This window comes from Mobula hypostoma, chromosome 10 (genome assembly GCF_963921235.1).
Source record: "Mobula hypostoma chromosome 10, sMobHyp1.1, whole genome shotgun sequence".
NCBI lineage: Eukaryota > Metazoa > Chordata > Chondrichthyes > Myliobatiformes > Myliobatidae > Mobula > Mobula hypostoma.
Window position 1 is genome coordinate 73,666,875 of NC_086106.1, and position 26,374 is coordinate 73,693,248.

The following is a 26,374-nucleotide window of genomic DNA, read 5'->3' on the forward strand; positions in this document are numbered from 1 at the left end:
GTCCTCAGTGATGTTTATGTCCAGGAGCTTAAAGCTGGACCTTCTCAGCTCCAGATCCATTGATGTTTATAGGGGTTAGCCTGTCTCCATTCCTTCTGCAGTCTACAACCAGCTCCTTTCTTTTTAGACATAGAGGGAGAGGTTGTTTTCTTGACACCACTGTGTCAGGGTGATGACTTCTTCTCTGTAGCCTCATTACTATATGAGATTAGGCTAATCAGAGTAGTGTCATCAGCAAATTTAATTAGCAGATTGGAGCTATGGATGGTGGCACAGTCATGGGCATACAGAAATTAAAGGAGGCGGCTTAGTACACAGCTCTGAGGAGCACCTGTGTTGAGAGTCAGCGGGGCAGAGGTGACGGAGCCCACTCTTTCCACCTGCCGTCGATCTAGCAGGAGTCCAGGATCCAGCTACACAAGGCAGGGTGAAGGCTGAGGTCTCTGAGCTTCTTGTCGTGCCTGGAGGGAATTATGTTGTTGACTGCTGAACTGTAGTCCAAGATCAGCATTCTCACAAAAGCATCTTTCTTCTCCAGGTGTGTAAGGACGGTGTGTAGAAATGTGGCTATTGCATCCTCTGTCGTTCGATTGTGGTGGTTTGCGAATTGTAGGGGGTCCAGTGTGTGTGGCAGCAAGCTGCAGATGTAATCCTTGACCAGCCTCTCAAAACGTTTGCTTGTTATTGAGAGGAGTGCGACAGGATACCAGTTGTTCAGACATGTTACCTTGGTCATTTTAGGTACCGGAACAATGGTGGATGTTTTGAAGCAGGAGTGCACTCTACATTAGGGGAGAGAGAGAGATTAAATGGATCAGCATGGACTGTAAGCTATTCCCCAACTCTAATAATAGCTGCTAATGCAATAAAGTACCATGCTTCAATTCAGAGAGATTTTTAAATTCTGATCAGAAAAGGGGTCAGTCTCTGAGTGCACCAGAATCAAAGCCTTTCTGAAATATATCAGAATCAAGATCATTCTGCATTGAGCATTTTCTGTTGAAAGAAAATGTTACTTGTGTTTGGCAGCAGATCATTATTTAAAACGTTTTTTGTTCCATCTCTTTGTCATCTAGAGTACTTAGAGTGAAGGTCTGTTTGGAATGCTTTCCTCACCTATAATACAAAAGAGGTGGCATTCCGATGGCTTCTAAATGCCTGTAGCAATATGTTTTCTCCTACAAATTGATTTTATTCTTCCCTGTTCACTTGTTTCAATCTTCATCAGCTGCTGTACTTCAGTTGTATGGTGCTCAGTGCAGCCTATTAAAAACAAAACTAATTTCTCCCTATTGTCAGATCCTTTGGTGCAATACAGGATGGAAAGGTTTCTGAGTCGCAGTTAGTTGCCAACCTTGCTGTGAATTCTATGACGCTATCCACACACAATGTATACTGTGCATTGACTTCCACAGCCCACATGCTTACCAGACTTTGTGATGACTGGAACAGTAACTATGCAGCAAAAGGAACAATTGATCTTCATGGCCTCACGCACACAACTGCACCTCTGCCTTCTTATGTAGGCCATGTGATGCTGAATGAATAATCTTTGGGATTGCCTTATAGAAATACAAATCCCCTGATGCAGCCAGTCAGCAGAAAGGCTGACTACTTCAAAAGCTGTGAAACATGGTCTTTAGTGCATAGCAGTTCTTTGGGCAAAATTGCTACAGGAAAAGCAACTGAAAGAGAAAACAACAGGAGGTTCATTAAGAAATAACTTACACATTCAAATCTATAAACAAGAACTTCAAAAGTAGCAACTTACCTGAGAAATACCATTTTACCTGAATGGCTAATTCTAGTTGAATGGTAATGCATTTTACAAACCTGTAATCAGAAATGAATGTATTTAGTAATGTCTCAACATTTAATTGCAATAGATTTTAATCGTACAATATTTCTTTTCAGTTGGTTAAAGAGAAAAATTTAAACAGAACAAGAATTGCTTATAACTTTTAAAAGAAAATTGTTCTAATTTTCTCTGCACCTACCCCAGACGTTCTCTCTTCTCCCCCCTCCAATTGTGCAGAAAATACAAAAGCCTAAAAGAGTGTATCACCAGGTTGAAGGACAGTTTCTATCCCACTATTACCAGACTCTCGAATGGGCTGCTTATGTGATAAAATGAATGGAGTCCTGTCCTCACAATCTATCTTGCTGTGATCTGGTTCTATATTGTTTATTTGTGATGTACTTTCTCTGCAACTTTACACTTTATTCTGCTTTATTATTGTTTTACCTTGTCCTACATTAATGCACTGTGTAATGACCTGATCTGTATGAACTGTCATATTGCAGATCTTGTGTAGTTGTATCACTAACCAGGATATCAACATTATTTTTAACTTTTCAAGGTACTGCATATGGTTGGAAGTTTGGGAGGGAGAAGCAAAGAGATACAGATACACAGTTTGAATAAAATCACAGCTTTTATCTGCATTTGTTTTAAAATAGAAAAAAAAATCATTAAATATTGACATGTTGACATCTGTATTGGATCTCCTTTGTGTGATGATGTCAATTGTGCAATGCAGTTAATCTACTTGATCGTTAAAGACCAAATCTCACTGTGAAATACATTGCATGAATATTATTTTATAGCAATTAAAAGTTATTTTGGAAAATTAACTTTTAAAATTTCATGGCTCAAGGTTTCCATAATACATCAATGAGGATGCATAAATGTTGCAATGGGAACTACATGGCCTTAATATTACAATAGAATGAGGTGCAGGCTCTTCACTGAACTGGCTTTATGACAAATACATAACTTTTTAGTTTAGAAGTCTAAGAGTGCAGACAATTCTTCTTGTACTGTCATGCTGAGCCCCCAGAAATTTGCATTGGCTCCTGAGTCCAGTTACAGGCTGGCTCAGTTCCCAGTCCCCATCTGCACAAAAATTGATGGTGTGCAGCCAATGCCATGGCCCTGGCTGAACACCTGAGCCACATCCCTGACTTCAGGGTCGGGCTGCACCCTAGCCCATGTATGTTGATACTTGAGCATCTGCCGTCAGTATCCTGAAAACATAAGTCACACATTTCCCATTAGTGTGGAGCTAAGTCTTCAAAACTAATGAAAAACTGTTTAACCTACAGTGACTACACAACAGAAGCAAAGTTGCCTAAACCTCATGTCAATATGCAAAAGATGTATTTGTGTACACTTGAAGGCCAGACTCCAAAACAAAGTTACCAATACACTGAAAAAAAGATGGATATTAAACTAAACACCCACAAGAACAACCTGTCCATGATACTCTGATAACAAAGGTTCATAGCTGAAACCCTGAAAACATGGACCACTTTCCAGATTTTGCGAAAGTAAACCCTGGTGACAGTGCATATAGCTGATGAACTTCTCGATTGCATTTAATGACCCAATGGAGCATATAGTTGATTGGGTAAAAGAGTATTTGAATATGGTGACTAGGCAGCAATGATCTCTTCCCTCCTCTGTGCCTCTGTGGACTCTGTGCAGCATCTAAGATATTGGAAAAATTACACTGAAAGTTTATCAATAAAATCCTATAAATTTGGTTTCAGTGTCTTCTAGAGCAATATCACCCAACATTATTGAGGTCCTAGTTACTCTCTCACCTATTCTGGGCTGATTACATCACCCACATGATGAACGCTGGGCTACCAAACCAGACATGTTCCTCTTTGTGAAAAGACTATTAGTCAGTGAAAAAGATCCAAAGATCTTCCCAGAGCATCCTTCCAGAAAGAAAACATCTCTGCTAATTCCTGGGAACTCCAAAACAGAGGAGTATTCAGAATGGCATTGAGAACTGAAGCACACAGAAGGTAAGACATTGGTGAGGCCTAGTTTGAAATATAGGCTGCAGTTTTGGTCGCCTACCTACAGAGAAGATGTAAGACTGAACGCGTACAGAGAAAACATACAAGGATGTTGCGGGGACACGGGGACCTGAGTTATAAGGAAAGATTGAATAGGTTAGAACTTTATTCCCTAATACAGGTTTCCCCCGCCATCCGAAGGTAGAGCGTTCCTATGAAACGGTTCGTAAGTTAAAATGTTGTAAAGCAAAGAAGCAATTACCATTTATTTATATGGGAAAATTTTGTGAGCGTTTGCAGACCCAAAAATAACCTACCAAATCATGCCAAATACACATAAAACCTAAAATAACAGTAACATATAGTAAAAGCAGGAATGATATGATAAATACACAGCCTATATAAAGTAGAAATACTTCTCTACAATGATTGCCTTCACGGATCTCCGTAGCGAAAATCTCATGCAAGCGCTTTCAGCAGAAAATCTCACGCAAGCGCTGTTGGCATAAATGCGCTCTCCAGTAACCTTTAAACTATGAAGCTGCCAAATCTACCAAATAACATGTAAAAATACACAGCCTATATAAAGTAGAAATAATGTATGTACCGTGTATTATCACTTACCGGAATTGGGAAAACAGCGCCGAGCACACTGATGATGGTGTGTTAGACTGAGTTGTCGCAGGCTGGGTGGTGCAATGGCCCCCACCCTCCAGGCCGCCGACCCGATACATTGCCGCGAAGAACGCAGAGGTAGCCGGGAGGGACACAGAACATCGTTAAGAAAAAAGCCGAAATTGCATCGCCTCTGATCTGGGCCGACAATTACGTGCTAGGCAGCACCTAATTAATTAGCATGTTTATTTCGGCTTTTTTCTTAAAGATATGCTGTGTGCCTCCCGGCTACCGCTGCGTTCTTCGTGAATCGGTACAGTATCTGTCCGGGACCCGGGTGGTGGGACACGGGCGTGTCATCTCATCGTCGATCAGTGCAGGCAGCTCATCTTCTCCTTTGACTGCCCGCCTCGATGTTGAAGGTCGAGGTTCGTCGTCTGCTGTGGCTGATGTAGAAGGCTTGCTTGACTGCTGAGCCTCACGCATTTTTCTATCATACAGTTGTTTTTGAGCACTCAAACCATCCTGTAAATGTCCCCTAAACCTACATACCCTTTCAAAATTAAAGTCGTACTTTATCATGGCAGCGAAAATCTCACGCAGTTGCTTCACTTTCTGCATTAGGTTGCATTCGGTTTCGATTGTTATCCTTTCCTCTTCCAATTGCATCAGCTCTTCATCTATCAGTTCTTGGTCATGGGATGCCAAAACCTCTTCAACATCATCTTCATCAGCTTCCACAAGCCAAACTCACTTTGTCCTTGCTTCGGTCACCACGATCGAAACACTTAATTATGTCTAGTTTTACGCGAAGTGTAACACCCTTACTCTTTCAGGCTTTTCCGACACCTCAGAACTCATCTTGCTAACGGCTGCTCAATGCAACATTTTTAAGCAATGCCGTTCTGAATCCGGGGCAGAGAGGCTGCTCGGGGCACGCGCTGCCTTTCTTCGTAACAGTGAAAACACCTTCTGAAAGGGAAAACAGGGTACTAATGTAGGTCTTTCATAACAGTGAGGTTTCGTAAAGTGAACATTCGAAAAGCGGGGGACACCTGTATATAGAGGATTAAGGAGCGATTTGGTAGAAGTACACAAAATTATGAGGTTTATAGTTGGGGTAAATGCAAGCTTTTTCCACTCAGGTAGGGTAAGTCTACAACTAGGTCATGGGTTAAAGGTGAAAGCTGAAATATGAGAGGGAGACTTCTTCTCTCAGCTGGTGGGGATGGTGCGGAATGAGTTGCCAGTGTAAGCGACAGATGTTATTTTAATTTTAACATTTAAGATAAGTTTGGATAGGTACGTGGATGAGAGGCATATGGAAGGGTATGGTCAGGGTGCAGGTCAGGTCAATGGGACTAGGCAGTTTAAATGTTTTGGCATGGATTAGATGTCCAAATGGGCTATTTTATGTGCTGTCGTTTTCAATGACTCTATAAGCTGGCTTTTTAGAGCAGTTTGTGGTTGATCACACTAGGGGAAAGGCAATTCTGGATTGAGTGTTTTGTAATCAACCAGATTTGATTAGGGAGCTTAAGGTAAAGGAACACTTAGGAGTCAGTAATCATAAATGTTGCCTGGAATTTCTGGGAGCAATTCAAAAGGTTCAGTATAGTTCTTCCCAAAGATAATGAAGTATTGTAAAAGGAGGATGTGGCAACTGTGGGTAATAAGAGACAGCATAAAAGCAAAAGAGAAGGCAAATAATATAACAAATATTAGTGGGAGGTTTGAGGATTGGGAAGCTTTTACAAAGCAACAAAAGGCACCATAAAAACAAATGGAGAGACAAGATGAAATATGAAGGAATCTAGCCAAAATATCAAAGAGGATACCATTTTTTTTCAGACATGATAGTAAACTTCAGGAGAGGGAAACCAGAGGTCCATGAGCTATTGCACTTTGGAGTATCAGAAGTGGAAATTAGACTGCTGGAAAATAAAGCCTAGAGAGGTATTAATAGGGGATAAAGAAATGGTGGATGAACCGAGTAAGTGTTTTGTGTCAGTTTTCCCTGTGGAGGACGTGAGTAGTGTGCCAAATATCCGAGAGTGACAAGGGGGCAAAAGGTGTTTGGGATGCTCTAAGGTCTGAATTTAGAATTTAAATAATCCAGATGGATTACACACTAGGATTCTGAAAGGGAAACTGATGAGATTGTGGAGGCATTAGTAATGGTCCTTCAAGAATCTATAAATTCTGAAATAGTTCTGGAAGACTGGAAATTTGCAAATGTCACTCCACTCTTTAAGAAATGAGTCAGGCAGAAGAAAGAAAATTATAGGCCAGTTAGCCTCACTTCAGTGGTTGGGAAGATGCTGGAGTGCATTATTAATAGGCAATAAACAATAGGTGCAGGAGTAGGCCATTCAGCCCTTCGAGCTAGCACCACCATTCACTGTGATCATGGCTGGTCATCCACAGTCAGTACCCCGTTCCTACCTTCTCCCCATATCCCTTGACTCCGCTATCATTAAGAGCTCTATCCAACTCTCTCTTGAAAGCATCCAGAGAATTGGCCTCCACTGCCTTCTGAGGCAGAGCATTCCACAGATCCACAACTCTCTGGGTGAAAAAAAGTTTTCCTTAATTCCATTCTAAATGGCCTACCCCTTATTCTCAAATTGTGGCCTTTGGTTCTGGACTCCCCCAACATCGGAAACATGTTTCCTGCCTCTAGCGTGTCCAATCCCTTAATAATCTTATATGCTTCAATCAGATCCCCTCTTATCCTTCTAAATTCCAGTGTATACAAGCCCAGTCGCTCCAATCTTTCAACATATGACAGTCCTGCCATCCCGGGAATTAACCTCGTGAACCTGTGCTGCACTCCCTCAATAGCAAGAATGTTCTTCCTCAAATTTGGAGACCAAAACTATACACCATACTCCACGTCTGGTCTCACCAGGGCCCTGTACAACTGCAGAAGGACCTCTTTGCTCCTATACTCAACTCCCCTTGTTATGAAGGCCAACGTGCCATTAGCTTTCTTCACTGCCTGCTGTACCTGCATGCTTACTTTCAGTGACTGATGAACAGGGGCACCTAGATCTTGTTGTACTTCCCCTTTTCCTAACTTGACACCATTCAAATAGTAACCTGCATTAAGGATTATGTTTTGGGGTACTTAAAGGCACATGATGAAGTAGGTCAAAGTCAGTATGTTTTCCTTAAGAGGAAATCTTGCTTGACAAGCCTATTGGAATTCTTTGAGGAAATAACAGAAAGGATAGACAAAGGGGAGTTAGTGGTGTTATTTACTTGGATTTTCAGAAGGCCTTTGACAAGGATCTGCCCATGAGGCTGTTTACCCAAATATCTCATCAGCCAATCACCCAATTTCCCTCGGGATCAATGAAGTATGACTATCTATCTATCTATCTATCTAACACAATAAGAACCCATGGTATTACAGGAAAGATACCAGCCTGGATAAAAGACTAGCTGATTGGCAGGCAACAAAGAGTCAGAATAACGAGGGCCTATTCTGGCTGACTGTTGATATCAAGTGCTGTTCTGCAGGGGTCAGTAACGGCACATCTTCTTTTCATGTTTTATGTCAATAATTTCTATGTTTGAATTGATGACTTTGTGGCTAAGTTTGCAAATGATAGAAAGATAGGTGGAGGTGTAGGTGCAAAGGAACTTGGGAGTCTTCATTTAGGATTCCATAAAAGTTAACTTGCAACTTGAGTCAGTCAGTGGTAAGAAAGGCAAATGCAACACTAGCAGTCATTTCAAGAGGACTAGAATACAGACATATTCCCTCTCCCGGAAGTTCCGGGAGTCTCCCGTATATTAATAGTGGCTCCCTGATGCCTGCACATTATATGCATTGTCCCGGAAATCAATTTTTTTTGAGAGCGAGCAAGCGAGCGCGAGAGCAAGAGAGAGAGAGAGTGCGAGAGAGAGACAGTACGCGCCGTGGCAGAGTTTTCCAAAAAAAGAAAATATAAAACGTACGTCACCCCAGACTACACTAAAGTGTACACCTGCCTAATAGGTGTCAAAAATAATGACAGTGTTGCTCGCTGCCCTGTTTGCAACAGTGACTTTTCTATTGCCCATGGTGGGTTAGGACTGTAAAAGACATGTTGAGGTGAGTTTAACAGGTGTCATTCGTTCATTAGCGTAGCTAACATTATTTAAACTAGCTGGCTAGCTGATAAGGAGCTACTCTATTGCAGACATCCCACCTCTCCCAGAAGTTCCAGGAGCCTCCCACAAATTGATGGTGCTACCTCCCTGAAATGAGTTTTTGCTGGGTGGGATGTCTGAGAATATAAGAGCAACTGTGCAATGCTGAAGATTTATAAGGCATTGCTCAGGCAATACTTAGAGTATTGTGAAGAGTTTTGGACCTTTTATTGAAGTAAAGATGTGCTGGCATTGGAGAGGTTCCAGAGGAGATTCAGGTGAATGATTTCAGGAATGAAAGGGTTAATGTCTGAGGAGTGTTTGATGGCTCTGGACCTGTACTCGCTGGAGTTTAGAAGAAAAAGGGAGGATCTCATTGAAACCTGTTAAATGTTGAAAGGCCTAGACAGCGAGGATGTTTCCTATAGTGGGTGAGTCCGGGACCAGAGCGCCAAGCTTCAGAATAGAAGGATGAACAGGGTGGTGAAACTGTGGAGTTCATTGCTACATACAGCTATGGAGGCCAAGTAATTGGGTATATTTAAAGTGGAGGTTGATAGGTTCTTTGTTAGTCAGGGTATCAGAGGTCATAGGGAGATGGTAGGAAAATGTGATTGAGAGGGACAATAAATCAGCCATGATGGAGTGGTGGAGCAGATTTGAAGGGCCAAGTGGTCTAATTCTGCTCCTGTGTCTTATGGTCTTCTGGTGAATCACAACACCAGGACTCTTTAAATGTCAGCAGTCCTCAATGTTTCACCATGTGAAAAATAATCTGTTTTATTCTGCATTGTGTACGAAAGTGGATAGCTTTGTATTATTTCAATCCACACTGTTATCCCTGCTGCATTAGTATGGACTCTCCCCTTGACTCAGCCACCGATCTCAGTTTAATATGAAGGGCATTTGTGCAAATCCTGCTCAGTGCTGCATTGCAGACACAGCTCACATCTCATGCTCTAATCTTTTTAGTGGAGTTTGAAAGACAGAAAAGAAAATGTAGCAACACTTCTGAATTCAGAATTATCAACATGAAATAATATTCTCCATCCCAGAAAGTATCACTAAATCCAAGTATGTTTCCTCTTTGAAGCAAACTTAATGATCTGTGCCCAAAATTAGATCAGTTAGCATTTGTTTTTTCAAGCACAAATCCAGTTTCAAAACAAAATTTCCTTGTGCATCTCCTGCAATTCGATCACACATATTTGTATGCCTTAGTGCTGTTGATATTTTACCACCTTGAGATGGTGCCACTATATGCACAATGCCTCTTGTATGTCTATTAGCTTAAAATGAAGCTTCTACTGTATATACAACTGCATCACATGGATACAATACCACTAGGAGAATATAGTGCTACTTTGTTTAAAGTATTGCCTGCTGACATTGGGAAATCTGATAAGCCTGTTTTAGAAATCAATTACAGACTGCTGAAACAAATTTCAGTGTTCTACTACTAATGGTGGGGGTTTTACCAAGCATGAGGCTGCTGACATACTTGTTCAATGACTGTCTTTGTAGGCCTGCATTAATGGAGGTGTCCTTTCGGCTAAGATAATGAATCTCAGGGTGACATATGCGTACTTTGATAATAAATGTGCTGTGAACTTTAATGATTGATCCTGTCAGGTGAATCATGGATCTTGGGATAGGGAGCAAAGACAACAAAAGATTGTTTATCAAGGCAAGATGTCTATCTCTGAAGAATCTGTGAGAACAATGTGTTTACAGGTGCAGGTTTTTCTCGCTAAGATGTGTGACATTCTTTTGGAAAGCTCAGGTATATCCTGCCAAAGGGTTTTGGCCTGAAACATCAACTGTACTCTTTTCCTAGATGCTGCCGGGCCTGCTGAGTTCCTCCAACATTTTGTGTGTGTTACTCAGCCATATCTTTGTCCCTGCACTGGACTTTCTGTGGAGGTAAAGACAACTTGACTCCCAACTTTCTCATGATAGAATTTTTCCAAGTAGTTGCAACAGACCTCTGCAAAGTGTCACCACATCATGAAAGAGATCACCCAGGCACAATATTTACAAAGAAATTATTTTATATACCTCGATTTCTGTAAAGTCAGATGAAATATTGAATTTAGGATTTGCCAGTATTACAAGCTTTCTATAGGTGCAGACAAATTTTGACTGCACTCAGGTTCCCAAGTTCAGAAGATGATCATTGGCACATTTTCAGAAAGTACACATGATGATTCAATCTCAGTGAGACTGAGTCACTTCCTGTTTCCTGGTAGGCAATGTCTTGACAGACAAATTATTGGTGTTGACACCAGTGTCTTCTTCAACCTCCTGTTCCTAATAAAATGGCCACGGAGTGTACATTCATGGTCTTCTGTTGTTGTAGCCCACCCACTTCAGTGTTTGATGCATTCAGAGATGCTCTTCTGCACTTTAGTATTGCAAGACACAGTCATTTAGGATACTGTCACCTTCCTGTCAGCTTGAACTAGTCTGGCCATTCTTCTCTGACCTCTCTCATTGACAGTATATTTTCACACAGAGAACTGCAGTTCCCTGTATAGTTTTCCCCATGCTGATGTTTATTCTGAACAACAGCTGAACCTCTTGACCATGCCCGCATGCTTTTATGCATTGACTTGCTGCCACATGATTGGCTGATGAGATATTTTTATTAACATGCAGGTGTATAAGTGTACCTAATAAAATATCTCTGAGTGTACATGGCAAAAGCTACAAAACTCCAGTAATAAGAATCAAGTCAGATTTATTATCACTGATATTTATCATGGAATTTGTTGTTTTGCAGTAGCAGATCAATGCAAGACATAAAACTTATTGCAAGTTACATAAATGTAACGATACAGGGGGATCCGAGCACAATTGCAACAGAGACAGGGCTTCAAGAGAAAATCTGGCATTCAGTCCACAAAAGAAACTGGATGTTTCCATCGGCTAGATCCCAAGTAAGTCTTTTCTCAGTACTGACACAGGTATGCAATGCTGCAAAAAAGGACTCACTCACTCAAGCAGTTGAATCTAAGCAGAGCAGATATCAAGAGCAAGCAACTGGTAGATGCAGCCACCGGTCTTAAAGACTTCTCAGTCAGTCTCAGGTGCGTCTTGTAATCCAATTGAGATTCTTCCTGGTGATTAGTTGTGGGGATCTCCACCCAGACAGATGGCATCATTGCTCTTGGAGGTGCTGTGCACTTCAGGTGTTATACATAAATAAATAAATAAATAAACTGTTCTTTAAATTGTAAGTGTGTGGCTTTGGACTCCTGAAGCTCTTGCCTAATGGTAGTAATGAGAAGAGGCCATGTCCCAGATGGTGGGTGTCCTTTATGATCATTGCTGGTTTCTTAAGTCATTACCACTTGAAGGTGTCTTGAGTGGTGGGGAGGGTTGTGCTTAGAATAGAACTGGCTGAGTCTACAAATCTCTGCTGCCTTTTGTAATCTTATGTATTGGAGGACCATACCAGGCCATGATGCAAACTGTTAGAATGTTCACTACTGTAAATCTGTATAAATTTGCAAGAATCTCTGGTGACATACAAAATCTCCTCAAGGTCCGAGTGGAGTAGAGTTGCTGGCATGCCTTATTCATTATTGCAACAATGCGATGAGCCCAGAATCGACCCCCAACTAATTGTGGGGAATCCCATTGAATGACTCAAAATGAGATTTTATTTCCTGAATAATATGCTAGAGACAAGGAGTGCTGCAAGATGGAGGGTGGAACCTGAAAAAGGCCAAAGCTGGAGTCAAAGTAACATCTGCTGTGAGACCCCATGTCCCATGGGCAGTGGGCTTAAGAACAGTAGGTGGAGAAGGAGGATAATCCAGGGAAGTCTCATAAGAACAATTACAGCCTCATCTTTGGGAGGAGGCAGGATTTGAATTACTTATATCCATAAGGGAATTCTTCATAGCGAACTTGTAAAATCATTGTCTCTGGAATTGATGAAATGATATACTCTAAATTACAATCTTTCTAGCCAACACATTTTGCCAATATTCAGCCAAAAGAGCCCAAATGACACATAATAATCTCCTACAGTCTCCTTTGGAGGCCACCTGCACTAATCATAACACATCAGTGAGCAAATCCCTGATCTAATTACTGAAGTAGTTCACCACATCTGTTTTCACTGGTGTGTAGCTCATCCTGACATATCTTGAGAGGATACCAAATTTATTTCTGCATTGCTTGAGTGAGCGGGGATTTTCAGACCTGCATGAGACAGCTGGAACCCCTCTCAAATTGGTGAGCTGCAAATGTTCAGCAGTTGCATTCAGTTGAATGGGGTGGATGGCAACAAAACACCTGAAGGTGAGAGCTCAACCAGATATTGAAAGAATAAATGCTGGTCGGTAAAAGTACAGAAAATTACTAATTAGTTTAATGTGCACAGTTCCTTTAAAACTATCACGTTAATCTACAACTCAAAAATCATAGTCATAGAGTTGTAGATGGGACCGTTGGCTCAGCTAGTCCAGACAATTATTATTTTGTCTCGTCTCATCGACCTGGACCATAACACAGAACAAAAAACATAGAATAGTACAGCACAGTACAGGCCCTTCGGCCCACAATGTTGTGCCAACCCTCAAACCCTGCCTCCCATATAACCTCCCAACTTAAATTCCTCCATATACCTGTCTAGTAGTCTCTCAAACTTCACTAGTGTATCTGCCTCTACCACTGACTCAGGCAGTGCATTCCACGCACCAACCACTCTTTGAGAAAAAAAACTTCCTCTAATATCCCCCTTGAACTTCCCATCCCTTATCTTAAAGCCATGTCCTCTTGTATTGAGCAGTGGTGCCTTGGGGAAGAGGAGCTGGCTATCCACTATCTATTCCTCTAATTATCTTGTACACCTCTATCATGTCTCTTCTCATCCTTGTGCTCGCCAAAGAGTAAAGCCATAGCTCCCTTAATCTCTGATCATAATGCATACTCTCTAAACCAGGCAGCATCCTGGTAAATCTCCTCTGTACCCTTTCCAATGCTTCCACATCCTTCCTATAGTGAGGCAACCAGAAATGGACACAGTACTCCAAGTGTGGCCTAACCAGAGTTTTATAGAGCTGCATCATTACATTGCGACTCTTAAACTATAGCCCTCGTCTTATGAAAGCTAACCCCCATAAGCTTTCTTAACTACCCTATCCACCTGTGAGGCAACTTTCAGGGATCTGTGGACATGTACCCCAGATCCCTCTGCTCCTCCACACTACCAAGTATCCTGCCATTTACTTTGTACTCTGCCTTCGAGTTTGTCCTTCCAAAGTGTACCACCTCACACCTCTCCAGGTTGAACTCCATCTGCCACTTCTCAGCCCACTTCTGCATCCTATCAATGTCTCTCTGCAATCTTCGACAATCCTCTACACTATCTACAACACCACCAACCTCTGTGTCGTCTGCAAACTTGCCAACCCACCCTTCTACCCCCACATCCAGGTCATTAATAAAAATCACGAAAATTAGAGGTCCCAGAACAGATCCTTGTGGGACACCACTAGTCACAATCCTCCAATCTGAATGTACTCCCTCCAGCATGACCCTCTGCATTCTGTAGGCAAGCCAATTCTGAATCCACCTGGCCAAACTTCCGTGGATCCCATGCCTTCTGACTTTCTGAATAAGCCTACTGTGTGGAACCTTGTCAAATACCTTACTAAAATCCATATAGATCACATCCATTGTACTACCCTCTACTATATGCCTGGTCACCTCCTCAAAGAACTCTATCAGACTTGTTAGACATGATCTGCCCTTCACAAAGCCATGCTGACTGTCCCTGATCAGACCATGATTCTCTAAATGTATATAGATCCTATCTCTAAGAATCTTTTCCAACAGCTTTCCCACCAGAGATGTAAGGCTCACTGGTCTATAATTACCCGGACGATCCCTACTACCTTTTTTGAACAAGGGGACAACATTCGCCTCCCTCCAGTCCTCCGGTACCATTCCCATGGACAACGAGGACATAAAGATCCTAGCCAGAGGCTCAACAGTTTCCTCCCTTGCCTTGTGGAGCAGCCTGGGGAATATTCCGTTAGGCCCCAGGGACTTATCCGTCCTAATGTATTTTAACAATTCCAACACCTCCTCTCCCTCAATATTAACATGCTCCAGAACATCAACCTCACTCATATTGTCCTCACCATCATCAAGTTTCCTCTCATTGGTGAATACCGAAGAGAAATATTCATTGAGGACCTCGCTCACTTCGACAGCCTCCAGGCACGTCCACTGCCTCGAGGCACATCTTCCCACTTTTATCTCTAATTGGTCCTACCTTCACTCCTGTCATCCTTTTTTTCCACATAATTGAAGAATTCCTTGAGGTTTTCCTTTACCCTACTCGCCAAGGCCTTCTCATGCCCCCTTCTTGCTCTTCTCAGCCCCTTCTTAAGCTCCTTTCTTGTTTCCCTATATTCCTCAATAGATCCATCTGATCCTTGCTTCCTAATCCTCATGTATGCTGCCTTCTTCCACCTGACTAGATTCTCCACCTCACTTGTCACCCATGGTTCCTTCACCCTACCATTCTTTATCTTCCTCACCGGGACAAATTTATCCCTAACATCCTGCAAGAGATCTCTAAACATCCACCATATGTCCATAGTACATTTCCCTGCAAAAACATCATCCCAATTCACACCTCCAAGTTCTAGCCTTATAGCCTCATAATTTGCCTTTCCCCAATTAAAAATTTTCCTGTCCTCTCTGATTCTATCCTTTTTCATGATAATGCTAAAGGCCACGGAGCGGTGGTCACTGTGCCCCAGATGCTCACCCACTGAGAGATCTGTGACCTGACCCCGTTCATTACCTAGTACTAGATCTAGTATGGCATTTCCCCTAGTCGGCCTGTCCACATACTGTGACAGGAATCCGTCCTGGACACACTTAACAAACTCTGCCCCATCTAATCCCTTGGAACTAATCAGGTGCCAATCAATATTAGGGAAGGTTAATTCACCCATGATAACAACCCTGTTATTTTTGCACCTTTCCAAAATCTGCCTCCCAATCTGCTCCTCTGTATCTCTGCTGCTAGCAGGGTGCCTATAGAATACCCCCAATAGAGTAACCGCTCCCTTCCTGTTCCTGACTTCCACCCATATTGACTCAAAAGAGGATCCTGCTACATTACCCACCCTTTCTGTAGCTGTAATAGTATCCCTGACCAGTAATGCCACCCCTCCTCCCCTTTTCCCCCGCTCTCTATCCCTTTTAAAGCACTGAAATCCAGGAATATTGAGAATCCATTCCTGCCCTGGTGCCAGCCAAGTCTCTGTAATGGCCACTACATCACAATTCCATGTATGTATCCAAGCTCTCAGTTCATCACCTTTGTTCCTGATGCTTCTTGCATTGAGGTACACATACTTGAGCCCTTCTACCTTACTACCTTTACACCATTTATTCTGCTTCTCTTTCCTCAAAGCCTTTCTATATGTTAGATCTGGCTTTATTCTGTGCACTTTTTTCACTGCTCTATCGCTCTTGGTCCCATCCCCCTTGCAAATTAGTTTAAGCCCTCCCAAACCATGCTAGCAAACCTACCTGCAAGGATATTGCTCCCCCTCGAGGGGGATAAGTCTCCTTACCCCACCATACATGTACTTATCTAATTTTCTCTTAAATGCTGAAATCAAACCCGAACTCACAACCTCTGCTGGTAGTTCATTCTACACTACCACCATCATCAACACGCATCTCTTGTCCCAGAGGTAGAAGGTGGTTCCAATGAAGAATCTTGACAGGCCCATTCCCATCCTCTGCTTTCACTCGGAAAAATGGTACATTTGACATCTGACTCTCCACTACACAGGGTGTAGCCGCCCAGCAGTCAGCCAACTTACGCTTCCCAGGTAGCGCTAATTCTTTATAAGGAATCGGTCTCCAGGCGTGAGTTGGGAGAACCTGATTTTTTGATCATACCTCCTCTTATTTCCTTCATGCTGCTTCGCAGCCAAAACCACAGCTAATTCACGAGGAAATCTGCAGATGCTGGAATTTCAAACAACACACATAAAAGTTGCTGGTGAATGCAGCAGGCCAGGCAGCATTTGTAGGAAGAGGTACAGTCGACGTTTCAGGCCGAGACCCTTCGTCAGGACTAACTGAAGGAAGAGTTAGTTAGAGATTTGAAAGTGGGAGGGGGACCGTATGCCTGTTCAGAGACCGATAGTCCACACACATCCATACCTTCCCTTGCTTCTTCCTGGCCACCACAACTGGAGATGCATAAGGGCTTCTGGACTCAGTGATGATCCCAGCTTCCTTTAACTTATGCAGATTCTGCTGAACGTCCTCCACCTCTGCAGGTGCCAGTTTCCGTGACCTTTCTGTGAACAGGGTGTCGTCTATCACCCAGATGGTGTGGCGAATGCTCTTTGAACAATGCACATCAAACTCGTCAGTAGAAAAGACATCTTCCAGCTTGAACATTTTCTCTCCTTCCAACACATAACACTGCATTAAATTCCAACTGCCATTTTTTCAGCCCATTTTTTCCAGCTGGTCCAGATCCCACTGCAAGCTTTAATTAGCCTTTCTCACTGTTCATTATGCCCTCAGTCCTGATGTCATCTGCTGATCCAGTTTACCACATTATCATCTAGATTGTTGATATAGATGACAAACAACAACAGACCCAGCACCGATCTCTACAGCACACATATAGTCACAGACCTCCAGTGAAAGAGATAACCGTCTCATGGGCTGTTTGTTCCACTCCCATCAGAAAGGAGTCCCCCAACACAAAAATAGTTCATTTCTCCAATTGGTAAGACTAATCCACACTTGCACCCAGTAACCCACTGCTCCACTGCTCCACACCCCCAACCAGCACTACTTTATCATTTCCTGTCAGTCACCTTGTGCACAAACACTGCTGTGCTTAGTGTCACTGTATGGATATAGAGTCAATCTATATGAAGTATTTTATGTAATTATGTTTATTGTGTTTTTTATTACTCGTGTTCTTTATATTATTGTGTCTTAGGTGCTACAACAGATCTGGAGTAACAATTATTTTGTTCTCCTCTACACATGTACTGGAAATCACATTAAACGATTTTGAATCTTGAGGCTTGAGGCTTGGATCTACTACTACTCTTTGGTTTCCCCATAATCAAATCCAATTTAGTACCTCATCCTGAATGAGCAACTGAAAGGCCTATCCAAATGCCCCCTCCGGCAAGAGCCAAGAACCGAAGAAAGCTTATGGCAATCAGTGCTCAAAAAACTCATCAACCATGATTCTGATCTTGACAAGATTTTCCTTGACTCCACGCAACAGTACAGCCAGGGCACCATTTCAGACTGACAAGACTCCAAAAATATCATAAATCAACTGAAAATAAAGGTAATTGTCTGAGCAGATGGCACAACTGCTAAAGTTCAAAAACTTAATGGAGAGGATCTTCACTTAAAACTTTTCAGCTTTATCTCTTTTAACCAGAAAAAGGGATATAAGTCAGGACACCTTGATGCCATGCTAATGGTCATACTGGAGGAGAAAGAAGTCTGCTGGAAATCAGAACAGAGGAGTCTTGTTACACCTGTGACAGGGAAAGTTATTGTTGGGGCTTTCTCATCTGAGCACTCACAATGCTGAAGAACTGCTTATGGAATCACAAAGTAGAATTTGCCCATTTAAAGAATCTTTGTGTCCTTTCTGGCACAGGAATAGTGCCAGAGGATTGGAGGGAGGAAAACATTATTTATTTGTCCAAGAAATGTTATCAGTGATAAGCAAACTATTAGAGAGGATTCTTAGAGACAGGATTTCTGAACATTTGGAGAAGCCTAATCTGATTAGGGAGAGTCAACATGATTTTGAGAGTGACAGGACATGCCTCACAAGCCTGACTGTATTCTTTGAAGAAGTGACAAAACATATTGATGAAGGCAGAGCAGTGGATGTGGTATATTTAGATTTTGGGAAGGCATTTAACAAGGTTCCCCCAGGTAGGCTTATTCAAAAACTCAAGAGGCATGGGATCTGGGGAAACTTTGATTGCATGGATTCAGAACTGGCTTGTTCACAAAAGGCAGGGTATTGTAGTAGTTGGAGTGTATTCTTTCTGGAGATCTGTGACCAGTGATGTTCTGCAGGGATCTGTTCTGGGACCCCTGCTCTTTGTGAATTTTATACATAACTTGGATGATGGAGTGGAAGGGTAGGTTAGTATGTCTGCAGATAACATGAAGGTTGGTGATGACATTAAGGTTAGTGGCTTCATGGATAATATAAATGATTTCCATAGGTTACAACTGTACGTTGAAAGGATGCAGAGCTGGGCTGAGATGTGGAAAATGGATTTCAATCTAGAAAAGTGTGAAGTGATTCACTTTGGAGGATCAAACATTCAGGCAAAATACAGGGTTAATGGCAGGATTCTTAGCAGTGTGGAGGAACAGAGAATCATAGGGTTCATAACTGCATGGATCCCTCAAAGCTGCAGCACATGTTGATAGTGTGGTTAAGAAGATATATGCAGTTTAGGCCTTCATTAGTTGGGTTGAGTCCAAGAGTCACAGCTTTGTAAAAGTATGGTTAGACCACACTAGCAGTATTATGTTCGGTTCTTGGTAGCCTTTTATAAGAAGGATGTGGAAGCTTTAGGGAAAATGCAGTGGAGACTTAACAGGATGCTGCCAAAATTTGAGAGCATGAGAATTAGGTTGAGTGACCTAGGGCTTTTCTCTTTGGCAAGAAGGAGGATGAGAGGTGACTTGATAAAGGTGGCGCGGCCCAGAGTATGCAGACTTTTCTTTCCCCCAGGGCAGGTATGGTTAACACAAGGGGATATAATTTTAAAGTTTTTAGAGGAAAATATGGGGGGGCGGGAAAAGAGCGGTAGTTATTTTTGCACAGAGTTGCCAGAAGTGGTGCTTGGAGGAGGGGAAAATACACCACCTGGGGATGTGCTTGAGGCAGATACATTAGGTACATTTCAGGATGGGCACATAAATTCATTGCGGAGTAGGTTAATGGGTCTGGAGAACATCATAGTCAAATGTGCTGTGCTGTTCTATGTTCTGTGATATACAATGCATCACAAACCAATGGGAAATACAGAGAGTAGTATGGCATCACAAAACTCTGACTTTGCTAAACATAAGGCTCTCTGGAACATCCTCCTTTAATCTGGCTGTCTCTAGAAGCCCATCTCCCTCCTACATCTGCTGCATGATGACATGTAGTCTGTGATCTTAACCAATGGGTGTACTTCAGAAGAATCTCAATACCAGTCCTGATGAAGGGTCAGTCCAAAACGTTGACTGTTTATTCTTCTCCACAGATGCTGCTTGACTTGCTGAGTTCCTCCAGCATTCTGTGTGTGTTATTCTCAATACAGACCCATGTTAAGTTCACCTACACCATCACCTCAAACACTTCTCAAAGCTTCCTCAATGCGACATTACACGTCACCTTCCACAATTTTTTCACTGAAGAGGAACTAATCTACAGTGATAATGGAAAGCTGTTTATGGTCCCTCTCTGCAACACCTGTAGAGCAAAGACTACCTTCCAGCCTATGACATTAAAGATCTGCCATGTAGACTATTTGATAAATTTTGGGTGACATCTTCTAGTAGTGAGAGATGAAACTTATAAAGTATTAAGTTCCCCCAACTTCTTTAATGTGCCATCACAGCCTTTGGCTAGCTGATTTGAGGACAAGAGTGTTTAAAGGTCAGGACTTCAAACTCAGCACAAAAGTCACAGTCTAATCGGCAGTAGAAACTCCTGCTCTCTTGTAAGTTTCAGAGACACCAAAGAGGTATTACCAATTTTATCTCTGCAATATCATTCAAATCCATTTGCAGAGCAAGGGGATAAATGCAATCATCCTAACACTGAATCCACAGAATTAGAGGCATCTTCAGTTGAGAAAGAGTAATAGTCTTTCTGGGAACCAAACCATTCTGATTTTATGATTTTTCTGGTTGTAAACCAACTAAAGCAATTGAAAATGTCTTTTTTTTTTCAGAAGTGCTGTACCTGTGGACCATATTGAGCATCTGCTTATTACATTTAGAAAGGAAGAAATCTAATTTCTGGGCACTAATCTGCATTAGACTATCATAGCACTAATTGAACTATTTTGTGCTTCAGTCCCTTCCAACTATATTATTTAATGCTACATTAGATAAAGATCTATTAACCTGCTGCAACTGCCAGATTCTATCTGGTGTCTTAGTGCTGCCTGCCTTGCTGTTGCCATTTGCTAAATAAACAACAGTATAGTTGCAAGGGTTGATTTATAAGGATAGGGTTGGATAGGTAGGATTTTTGGAGGATAGGAGGCTGAGGATTGACCTGAGATTTTCATAAAATCATGAGGGAGCATAGTTCAGTTGAAAAGTGACAGCTTTTTCTCCAGGATAGCGGAGTCAGTAGGAAGTCTACAGTGAGAAGGGAAAGATTTAAAAGAGATCTGAGGGGCAACTTTTTCACACAGTGGGTAGCGCATATATGGAGCAGGCCCAAAAAATGTGATGGAGGTTAGCAAAATGTTGACATTTAGAAGTAATGTGGACAGGTACATGTATAGAAATGATTCAGAAGGATGTGGCTAAATGCAGGCACTAGCTCAAAGAACCAGCCACGAATGCCTCATGTGGCCCAACTGTCACAACTATTTGGACAGCTTATAGTCATCATTTTTGGTCAAAGGAAACAAAATTTTTCATTGTTGTAAATGGACTGGATCACATCGAACTTGACTCGTACCTCAAATTCATGTCTGTGCCATCCTAGTAGCCCAATAGTTGTGGACAACCCTCAGCCTCTTCTGCTCCAGGGAGAATAATCCTACCCTATCCAGCCCCTCTTTATAACTCAAATCCTCCAATTAAATCCTGGTGACTGGTTTCACCAGTGTCAGTGTATTTTCCAGGCAGAATGGAACATGAAAGGCACTTTACTCACCGTTAGTACTGCCCCACAAACCATCCTGAAGTTCTTCTGATTCTATTAGAAGGTTTTTTGAATCTTTGCAAATGCCTCTTATTTTCCCTCTGGATTGGTAACAATTCTGATTTCTTGTCTGAAATACTGCCAGAGCATTCAGCAAAAGTGAAAACTAATGTGTGAATCACCGATCATAAATGCTAAACTCTTACCATGGTAAGTTCCCAATGAGAACCTGCGTTTCTTACAGCAGTCTGATTTAGGGCAGATTTTCTCCTTTGAAGTATGTGAGTGAATTGAATGTGCACAATGAGTGAAAAATTGTGCCATTTGTGGTGGGCAGCCAAGGGGCTCATTTCTCAGGAATCAACACACCCACCCCTCTCCAAATTTAGTCATCAGACTGAAAGCATGGAGCCAGAGGAAGAATTCAATGTTAGTCCAGGCAGTGGTGTGCACTTCAGCCTTCAATGGAGCAAGATTTACACCTTCAGTTTAGGTCTCTTCTAGGAGGAGCAGAGGGATCTGGGGGTACATGTCCACAGATCCCTGAAAGTTGCCTCACAGGTGGATAGGGTAGTTAAGAAAGCTTATGGGGTGTTAGCTTTCATAAGTCGAGGGATAGAGTTTAAGAGTCGCGATGTAATGATGCAGCTCTATAAAACTCTGGTTAGGCCACACTTGGAGTACTGTGTCCAGTTCTGGTCACCTCACTATAGGAAGGATGTGGAAGAATTGGAAAGGGTACAGAGGAGATTTACCAGGATGCTGCCTGGTTTAGTAATTATGCATTATGATCAGAGATTAAGGGAACTAGGGCTTTATTCTTTGGAGAGAAGGAGGATGAGAGGAGACATGATAGAGGTGTACAAGATAATAAGAGGAATAGATAGAGTGGATAGCCAGCACCTCTTCCCCAGGGCACCACTGCTCAATACAAGAGGACATGGCTTTAAGGTAAGGGGTGGGAAGTTCAAGGGGGATATTAGAGGAAGGTTTTTTACTCAGAGAGTGGTTGGTGCGTGGAATGCACTGCCTGAGTCAGTGGTAGAGGCAGATACACTAGCGAAGTTTAAGAGACTACTAGACAGGCATATGGAGGAATCTAAGGTGGGGGGGGTTATATGGGAGGCAGGGTTTGAGGGTTGGCACAACATTGTGGGCCGAAGGACCTGTACTGTGCTGTACTATTCTATGTTCTATGTTACAAGACTTCACCTTTACTTTAAGTATTGTGAATGCTACAACATTTAACTTCAAGTCTTTGCTGTATACTCTGAAGAGTTTAATGTATAAGCACACCATGTACCTGGAAAATTCATCTAACTTTCCATTATGGGCCATGCACATACTAACTTACTGATTACTTTCAACAGTCAGTTTACAAGTAAAAGGGAAATTGTCACAAAGCAGATAAAATATTCCATTAAAATAGGCTTTTTAATCCAGTTTAGGAGCATTGTCAGTACAATAGAGGGCTTAATGGTGCACTGAAAGGTCATTGTCCGGTCCGTGAAGTCCTCGTTCCGGTTCACGGTCTAGTCCGTGGACTCAGGACTCCCGGTCTTCCAGCTGTTCCTCCTTTTGTTTAAGTTAATCATAGGTACTTGATTCCCATCTTGGGGCTTGGGATATAAGTAGCCTTAGGGTTGAGTGTGGGCTGCTGGTATGTCTTGTCAAGATCTCCTGGGAACAACCTACCAGTGGAAGGCTAGAGTGGCCACTTTCCATCTTGAGGCCGCATTGGGAAAACATCCTCTCATGGAACCTTGTTGTCAGTAGTCGGAGCTGTCTTTGCGGTATGGATTCGGCTGTTTCCCGGGCCAGCTGAGTGGCTGCCAACCACTCTGAGCTAGGTAGGGATCCAGCTGTTTCTGTAGCCAGCTGAGGTTGCTGGCCAAACTGCAACTTGGAGCAACCCCGATGCAGAGACGGAACTGTCTGGCGTTCTTCGGTGTTTGTCTCGTCTTGTCCTCGCCTCCATGGGGTAAGTCAGGCCTTTCTGCTGTTGCCCTGCGGGGGGATCTGTCTTGTCTTGTTCTCGTCTCTGTGGGGTAAGTCAAGTCATTCTGCCGTTACCCTGCGGGGGGACCTGTCTTGTCTTGTTTTTGCCTCTGTTGGGTAAGTCCGGCTGTTCTGCCATTACCCGATGGATGGTCCTGTCCCACCTTGGTGTGGAGAAGAAGTTGAGTCCTGGCTTGTCTAAGTATAAGTCCCGGCTCTATGTCTATGCACTGTCCCTGTTTCATGTTGGTGTCATGTTAACGATGAGTCCCGGCTTTTCAAAGAATAAGTCCTGGTTCTATGTTGATGTTCAGTTCCCAGTCTGTCTCTGAGCTCCAGCCTCCGAGTCATCAGCCTCCGCATTTCAAGATGCAAAACCCCAGCCAGTCTCCAAGCTCAAGATGCCAAGACCCCAGCCTGTCTCCAAGCTCAAGATGCCAAGACCCCAGCCTGTCTCCAAGCTCAAGATGCCAAGAGCCCAGCCTGTCTCTAAGCTCAAGATGCAAGACCCCAGCCTCCTGTCCTGTAGTCATGTCATGTGTCATGTCCTTGCCTGGTTCTGGGTCCTTGTCCAGTCTCTGGCTCGGGGTCCAAGCCCATGTCTGCATTCTTGTCCCTGCTCCTTGTCTGTATCCTGTCACGTCCCTACTCTAGTCAAGTCCTGTTCTTTGTACTTCAGTGTCTGTGTCTTGCACTTGGGTCTGCCATCAGCGCCCACATTGAGACAGTCATTTAATTTGTGAAATCTTAGAAGAAAACTTTCAAAAATGACTCATAGCTGTAGCATAACTTACATTTAAAAGAACAATTGAAATAGCCGTATCAATGGAAAGAGCAAACAGAGATGCATGTGAATTGCATTCAGGAATGAATGTAAACGTGAACAAAACTGAAATGTCTAAACAGAAACCAGCCTGGCTAAGCAAATTGTGTTACCATTGTGGCAGGGGCTGGCAAACACCAGGCCAATGCACGTTTAAAAAGTGAAACTTTTAGAAAATGCAATAAAGTAGATCACTTGCAAACAACATGTTGGGCAGACAAAAATAAATGGAGAGAATCAGAATCAGAATCAGGTTTATTATGACCGGCATGTGACGTGAAATTTATTAACTTAGTAGCAGCAGTACAATGCAACATATAATATAGAAGGAAAAAAAGACACAAAATAAAATAATAATAATAACAAATAAGTAAATCAATTACAATATATGTATATTGAATAGATTAAAAATTGTGCAGAAAACAGAAAAAAATACAAAGTGAAGAAGTGTCCAAGGTTCAATGTCCATTTCAGAATCGGATGGCAGAGGGGAAGAAGTTGTTCCTGAATCGCTGAGTGTGTGCCTTCAGGCTTCTGTACCTCCTACCTGATGGTAACAGAGAGAAAAGGGCATGCCCTGGGTGCAGGAGGTCCTTCATAATGGACGCTGCCTTCCTGAGATACTACTCCTTGAAGATGTCCTGGGTACTTTGTAGGCTAGTACCCAAGATGGAGCTGACTAAATTTACAACCCTCTGCAGCTTCTTTCAGTCCTGTGCAGTGTCTCCCTCCCCATTCCTTACAGTGATGCAGCCTGTCAGAATGTTCTCCACGGTACATCTATAGAAGTTTTTGAGTGTATTTGTTGAAATAAAAAAATCTCTTCAAACTCCTAATAAAGTATAGCCGCTGTCCTGCCTTCTTTATAATTGCATTGATATATTGGGACCAGATTAGATTCTCAGAGGTATTGACACCAAGGAACTTGAAACTGCTCACTCTCACCAACTTTGATCCCTCTGTGAGGATTGGTATGTGTTCCTTTGTCCTACCCTTCTGGAAGTCCACAATCAGCTCTTTCATCTTATTGATATTGACTGCAAGGATGTTGCTGCAGCACCACTCCACTAGTTGGCATATCTCACTCCTATACGTCTTCTCATCACCACCTGAGATTCTACCAACAATGGTTGTATCATCAACAAATTTATAGATGGTATTTGAGCAATGCCTAGCCACACAGTCATGGGTATATAGAGAGTAGAACATTGAGCTAAGCACACACCCCTGAGGTGCATCAGTGTTGATTGTCAGCCAGGAGGAGATGTTATCACCAGTCCACTCTGATTATGTTCTTCCAGTTAGGAAGTCAAGGATCCAATTGCAGAGGGAGGTACAGAGGCCCAGGTCCTGCAGCTTCTCAATCAGAATCTTGGGAATGATGGTATCAAATGCCGAGCTATAGTCGAAGAACAGCATCCTGACATAGGTGTTTGTGTTGTCCAGATGGTCTAAAGCCATGTGAAGAACCATTAAGATTGAGTCTGCTGTTGACCTATTGCAGTGATAGGTAAACTGCAATGGGTCCAGGTCCTTGCTGAGGCAGGACTTCAGTCTAGTCATAACCAACCTCTCAAAGCATTTCATCACTGTAGATGTAAGTGCTACCGAGCGATAGTCATTATGGCAACTCACATTATTCTTCTTTGGCACTGGTATAATAGTTGCCTTTTTGAAGCAAGTGGGAACTTCTGCCCACAGCAGTGAGAGGTTGAAAATATCCTTCAATACTCCTGCCAGTTGGTTGGCACAGGTTTTCAGAGCCTTACCAGGTGCTCCATTGGGACCTTCTGCCTTGCGAGGGTTCACTTTCTTTACAGACAGCCTAACATCAGCCTCTGAGACAGAGATCATTGGGTCATTAGGTGCAGCAGGAATCTTTACAGCTGTAGTTGTATTCTCCCTTTCAAACCAGGCACAGAAGGCATTGAGTTCATCTGGTAGTGAAGAATCATTACCATTCATACTATTGGGTTTTGCTTTGTAGGAAGTAATGTCTTGCAAACTCTGCCAGAGCTGTCGTGCATCTGATGTTGCCTACAACCTTGTTC